Genomic DNA, 6,515 nt, shown 5'->3' on the forward strand with positions numbered 1-6,515 from the left:
AGCCTCAGAGGATAGTAAAAGCAAGCCCCCTCTGAACAAATCTTGCCAAGAAAACCTCATGGTAGGCTCACATTAGGGTCACCATAAGTCAGAAACAACTTGAAGGCACACAACAAATCGTCTCTCCACACTCATGCACAGGGTTGTATTGTATTGTGACAGTGTTACTATAACAGCCAAGATATTTTGCATTTAAGTTTTCCTACCAGGATAAAGTCCTATGATGCCCTAGAATTACTAGGGGTGGGGTAAAATGTCCTTTGTAATAGAGCTTCTTTACACTTCTTGTTTTGTTGAATGTTTTATTTCCTGTATCTTCTAAAGCTCTTTTTGTTTCCTTCCTCATTTCTAAGGTGGCCAATCTCCACAACAAGGCCAATATTTGGATTTGTATTCTAATTCCCATGGCTCATTGTTTAAAATACACTCAGTTCATCCTCATTTTAACATCAGACCAGTTGTTTAATTTTTTTTCTTTTTCTTTTTTAGAAAAAAAGAAATGTTTTTTAGCAGTAGCATCTTAAGCATGCTGCAAAACCTTAAAGGTTCACACTGCCCACATTTCAAACATTAGTACTGAATACAAAATGGTATCTTGGGTCTTGCTGTATTGGTTTAATTTATCTTGTTTTGTGGGATTGATATGTCAAAGACTATGCTTGAAATCATTAGGACTTCACACAATACAAAAACTCCATTGATTTCTATGAGTCTAGCACCTTGATCCTAAACAGAGTGCATTAAATTGTCCATTGATTTGAATTCTGCATCCTTGTCCATAATTATGCCATAGATGTCTTCAGAAATACAATGCCTCTCATAAGTTTTGATGAAGGGAAAGCTTCACAAAAGAGGAAGAAGCATTTCACATCAGACAAAGCCCCTCTTATGCAATGAATACTTCTTGTAATCAATAAAAAAGCTTCCTTGTAAGTGCTTAAGCATCTCTAGTTCTTTGAGGACTGAGGCTGTAAAGCTCAACAATTTCCCTCTAAGGTCAGTGAGGAAAATGTTGGAAAATGTAAGAGATATTATGGCATTTCACAAAAAGAGTAGTCAAATTGGCTAGGCAGAAGTTGAACCCATTAAGTCCCACATCCACCAACATAGATTCTAGCTGAGAAAGAAACAAGCTTATGCTGCTGCCACATTACAAAATTAATACTATCTGGCACAGCTTTGTCATGGGTCCATCCTATGGAATCCTAGGATTTGTAGTTTGTTGTTACACCAAATCTCTCTGACAGAGAAGCCTAAATATCTCACTGAACTACAGATCCCAGAATTCCATAGCACTGAGCCATGACAGTTAAATGGGTGTCAAACTGCATTAATTCTGCTGTATAGATGCAGTTTAGGTCTTTTTTATAAATTAGCATATACATATCTATTTTTTTAAAAATTCAAAAGGTTTTACATGTCAAATGCTTAACAAACCTTCAATATTCTCTTTCTACTTAAGTAGAAGGTCGAAGGTTTGTTAAGCATTTTCCATGCAATTTTATAGCTCATGAAAAAGGGTTTTTCCCCGAAACACATCAGGAGGACTAATAAAAAACTTTTTAACAACAGCGTGGATTTACAACATTTTGGTCCAAAAAAACATTGTAATACATTTCTCTTTTTCCTGCATTTTACGGTGGTTTCTTCCTTTCAACTCTCCTCTTTGATTTCATCAAACATGACCATTCTAATATCATATATATTCAGCCTATATGAATAATGGCCAATATTCACTTGGTTACATCTTCGTAAGTGGACTTATATCTGTGGGAAGTAGAACTGAGCAGTTTCACAAAGTCCAAATGTACACAATCAAATTGATGGTCTACTGGAAAAAAGTAAAATGACTGCAAGTTAGCATGATGCAAGAAGAGAGTAGGTGTGGAAAAGCAAGCAAACAGAAGTCAGCAAACATGCAAACCAATAATTAGTGAGTATAAGCATGGCAAGGTTTCTAACAGAAAATACTGCATTATTCAGTGTCAGGCCTGGTGGGAACCAGGGTTTCTACGCCAGACGTAAAACATTATCACACCAGCCTGTTGCCCTGTCACAATCCCACTAGTTTAAGAATGGAAGCACTTTGGGACCAAGGCACAATGAGAGTCAGTCCACAATGGGACTGATGCACAATGACAGCCGATGCACAATAGGACCATAGAATCATAGAATCGTAGAGTTGGAAGAGACCACTAGGGCCATCCAGTCCAACCCCCTGCCATGCAGGAAATCCAAATCAAAGCATCCCTGACAGATGGCCATCCAGCCTCTGTTTAAAGACCTCCAAGGAAGGAGACTCTATCACCGATGCATAGTGGGACATTCTTGGCAGTATTCCATCGTATATCGTTGCATCTTTACAATTCACTAATAGTGGAGATTATCACCTGAGGGACGAGACGTCATTGTCCCATCCCTGTCCCATCCTTCCTGGCTGATAGTGGGAAGGACTTTCACACATGAGCCATAATTGACCTGTCTGGGAAGTGCCAGTGTTCCTTTGATATAAGTTTGATGGGCATAATTCTCTGTCACAGTCTATTTTATTGCACACGTTTTTGTCACTGATACCACCAAGCAGACACATCCCAGGTAACATCTGGCTAGAATCCAAATTCAGCCAGCTGATTTGCAAAGTCGGGAAGCTCCCAGCTTTGAAAAGAGTCTGGCTGAACTCAGTCTAATCAGATGTTACCCGGGATGCACCCACCCACTGGTGGTGGCGATAAATTCATGCAATAAAATCTGGATGTATCCCAAATTTGAATTGAATTCAGCAGCGGTAATTCGGATTTTTAAACTGTGTGATAAAGTCTTTATATAGCATAGGCTGTGAAAGAGAATTATGATCATCAAACTATATTAACTTTGATGAGCATAATTCACGGACTCAAAGTTAATATAGAGAAAGCTGCAAAGATTAGTAAAAGCATGACAAGAAAAGAAGAGAAAGAACTGGAAAAGATATCAGGATTTAAGAGCCAGAATAAAGTAAAATATCTGGGTATCTGGATTTTGAAAAGAATTGGAGAGTTGTTTGCTAATAATTATAAGGAAAAGTGGAATGAGGTTTGGAAGAATGGCAGCCAGAAAAATGAATGTTTTGCCTAAATTTTTGTTTTTATTCCAGAACCTACCTATTATCATTAATCAGAAGTGTTTTGAGGAATGGAAGAAAGAGTTGGCTAAGTTCATTTAGGCAGGCAAAAAAACAAGCATTAAGTGGAACAATATGATAGATACAAAAAATAGAGGAGGTTTGGGACTATACGACCTGAAAAAATACTACTATGCATGTGGGATGAGATTGGATATGTTTGAAAAAGGAAAGAGTATTAAATCTAGAAGGTCACAATATAAAGCATTTATGGCATGCATATTTAATATATGGGAAATAGAAAGAGAATAAGGAGTTTAATAACCATGATATTAGAAGAGGACGTTTGAGAATCTGAGAACAATGTAGGGGAAAAAATTATTTTAAAATCCCAAGGTGGACATCACTACAAGAGGCTTATTTTGACAGATTTAAAAATGTAAAAGAACAATGGGTAACATATGAAACATTATTGGAAAAGGATAAAACATGGACCTTTAAATTAAAGATAAGAGAAAAATTAGAGAAAGAAGGGATAAAAATAGATTGGTTCCCACATAAACAACTAGAAGAAAGACTAAAAATGGATTTGAAACAGGTAGGTATAGAAAAATCCAAAAATGAATTGGATAAAATAATCTTTGAAAAGGGAAAGAAAAAGATTTTGAAATATTTTCTCAGTCAGTCAGTCAGTCAGTCAGTCAACCTTTATTAGGAATAGAAAACAACATGCATTTACAATAAATTACAATAAAATTTAAAATAAAATTTAAAATAAAATTTAGAGAAACTTCAGGGTCGTTGTTCGAATTTGATTTCGAAATATTATGATTTATCATTAAGACGAGAGTTAGAACAAGAGTGTATAAAAGAGACTATGATTAAATGGAGTCTATTCATACAACATAATATAAACTTAGAAGAATGGGGAAATCTTGGTATAAAACTAACAAGTACACATTAGCACACAATCTAAATGAAAATTATTATAAAATGTTTTACATGTACCTTCTAAACTTGACATATAGATTGGGGAAAGAGTTAGAAAAAATACTCAAAATTAATATTATACATTAATACTCAAAATTAATATTATACATGATTACAACATCTAGGGTGCTGTGTGCACAAAGTGGAAAACAATACAAACCCCAACACTAGACAAATGGCTGAGAAAGTTATTGGACATGAGAGAGGCTGACAAGCTGTCTAAAAGTCTGAAAGTCTAAAAGGAGAAGAGGAAGATAACGAGGAGGAAGAGAAAGAATGGGATCTAGTAATTGAATATTGGAAAAAGAATATAGAGAAAAACCAATAAATAAATCAGGTAATGACATAAAATAAGGAAAAAGCTAGTAAGAAGAAAATATTCTGAATGAAAGTAAATATAGGTAAACATAGGTTGGAAAAATGATATAGGTAATACGTGTTATTTGTAATATGTAGATAATAGATAGGGTAAATGGTTATAGGTGTATATAGGTGGTAATAAAAAGATATAGGGAAATGTGATATGTGTAAGTATACATACATGCGTATGTATGTATGTATGTATGTATATAAAAAAGAGAATTATTCTCATCAAACTTACATCAAAGGAACACTAGGGGCAGAACTCTCTTGAGGTATTGCATTGGCATAATTCCCAGTTATGCTAGCAGTTTTACTATTTAGACACTGTCAAAAAGAGGTGGCCAATACTATTGTATGCCCATAAACTTAATGACTAAAATGGCCACTGAAAAAAGAAGAAGAAAACCACTGAAGTGGCCACCAGAATGGTGGAGAAGGTACCAGCCACAATGCATGGCACTGCCACTGCTGTCACCTTGATCTATGTAAGTATGCTAGTGTTAAAATAGGGTCTTGGAATGAGCGTCTAGTGAAATCACTCAATAGAAACTGAACGATGGGTAATGGGATACCCCATAATTTTTACACCACTCAGATACAGCACGCACACACAACAGTATTCATACACCTATGTGAACTTACAGAGACCTTTATGCTGTGATTACCAAGCAAAAAGGTTGTTCCAGAGAGGACTGAGAGTTAAGACCACTTCAGCAATGGTTTTACTTGTGTTGTTTGACCAGGGGCCCATGTGAACTATACAATTATAGTGCTATTATTCTAATGTAACTGCCATGGCTCCATCCTATAGAATTGTAGGGTTTATAGTTTGGAGAGACAATGGAGCTGTACAGCTGAGCACTCTAAATACTCCTTCCTGAACTGCCCATCTCAGGATATCTTAGGACAGAACTACAGCAGTTAAAGTAGAATAATAGTGCTATAAGCCTCCAGAGTGACTGGGCCTCAGGCACATCTGATGATGATGCATATGCACAGATTCTACCTTGGTGACTGCAGGAATACTTGTCTCTTTCCTCGCTTCAGAAAATACAACTTCTGCCATTCACGTTCCTGGGAACTACACAATTCAGCTGTGAGCAAAGCCAGTGGATACAGAGGGTCCCTATTAAAGGACCAAGTAATTGGATAGATTGGAAATACACAGAAAATATAGGTTGCTTGCACAGCAGGCTTTCCATCAGGTCTGTTTACTGAAATAGATTTCCAAGCAGCTACTGTATAATCTGCTTTGGGAGGCAATACATCAGTTTGCCGACTGCTTTGAATTTGTTCCAGAATATCTTGGCTGCCTGTATACAGCTGTGTAAATGTGTCAGTGAAGATATTAGCAGGAGTTATGAATTGGGGAGGGGATGGAGAGGGAAGCTTTGAGTGCAAATAAAATAGATTTAGTACTTGTTCACCCATTACATTTGAGGTGAAGATGGTCATGATAATCTCCAGAAAGTTCCTGAGAGAGAGAGAGACCCAGTTTATTGCCTGTAGTGTTCATTTGCTACACTTGTGGTGGCTAACAGCAAAGGTAATGGTTCAAACCCCATAGCAGCTCCATAAGATTTGAGAGAAACAATGCAGAGAGCATACAGATTGCAGTTATACTTAAAAATCAAGAGGGAAATCCAGCTTCAAGGGGTGTTTCCTTTCCATTTAATGGGATGGGTTGTACTTCTACTGTTTAGCCAATTTGTGTTTATTTGTTAATCATTTATTACTTACTTATTTGTTTAATTTATGTCCTGCCTTTCCTCAAGGTAGTGCACATGTCTATCTTAATATTTTAATCCTCACAACAACCTTGTGAAGTAGGCTAGTCTGATAGATAGAGAGTGTGGATCTTGGCTTGATGGATGGTCAAGTGAGGCCATAGGTTGCCTTCAAAAACACTAACATATTAGGATGGTACAACTATATGGTGATCTTATGCATCACTGCAATAAACATAGAGAATATTGAATTTTTTTCTACCGAGGAAGACCAGCAAAATGATTCCACAAGTTCCCAGTAGTGGTTGTTTGCCATCTGCTGTTATTTATGTACA

Source organism: Sceloporus occidentalis, unplaced genomic scaffold (genome assembly GCF_023333645.1).
Source record: "Sceloporus occidentalis isolate IW3139 unplaced genomic scaffold, rSceOcc1.0.p SCAF_2, whole genome shotgun sequence".
Classification (NCBI taxonomy): domain Eukaryota; kingdom Metazoa; phylum Chordata; class Lepidosauria; order Squamata; family Phrynosomatidae; genus Sceloporus; species Sceloporus occidentalis.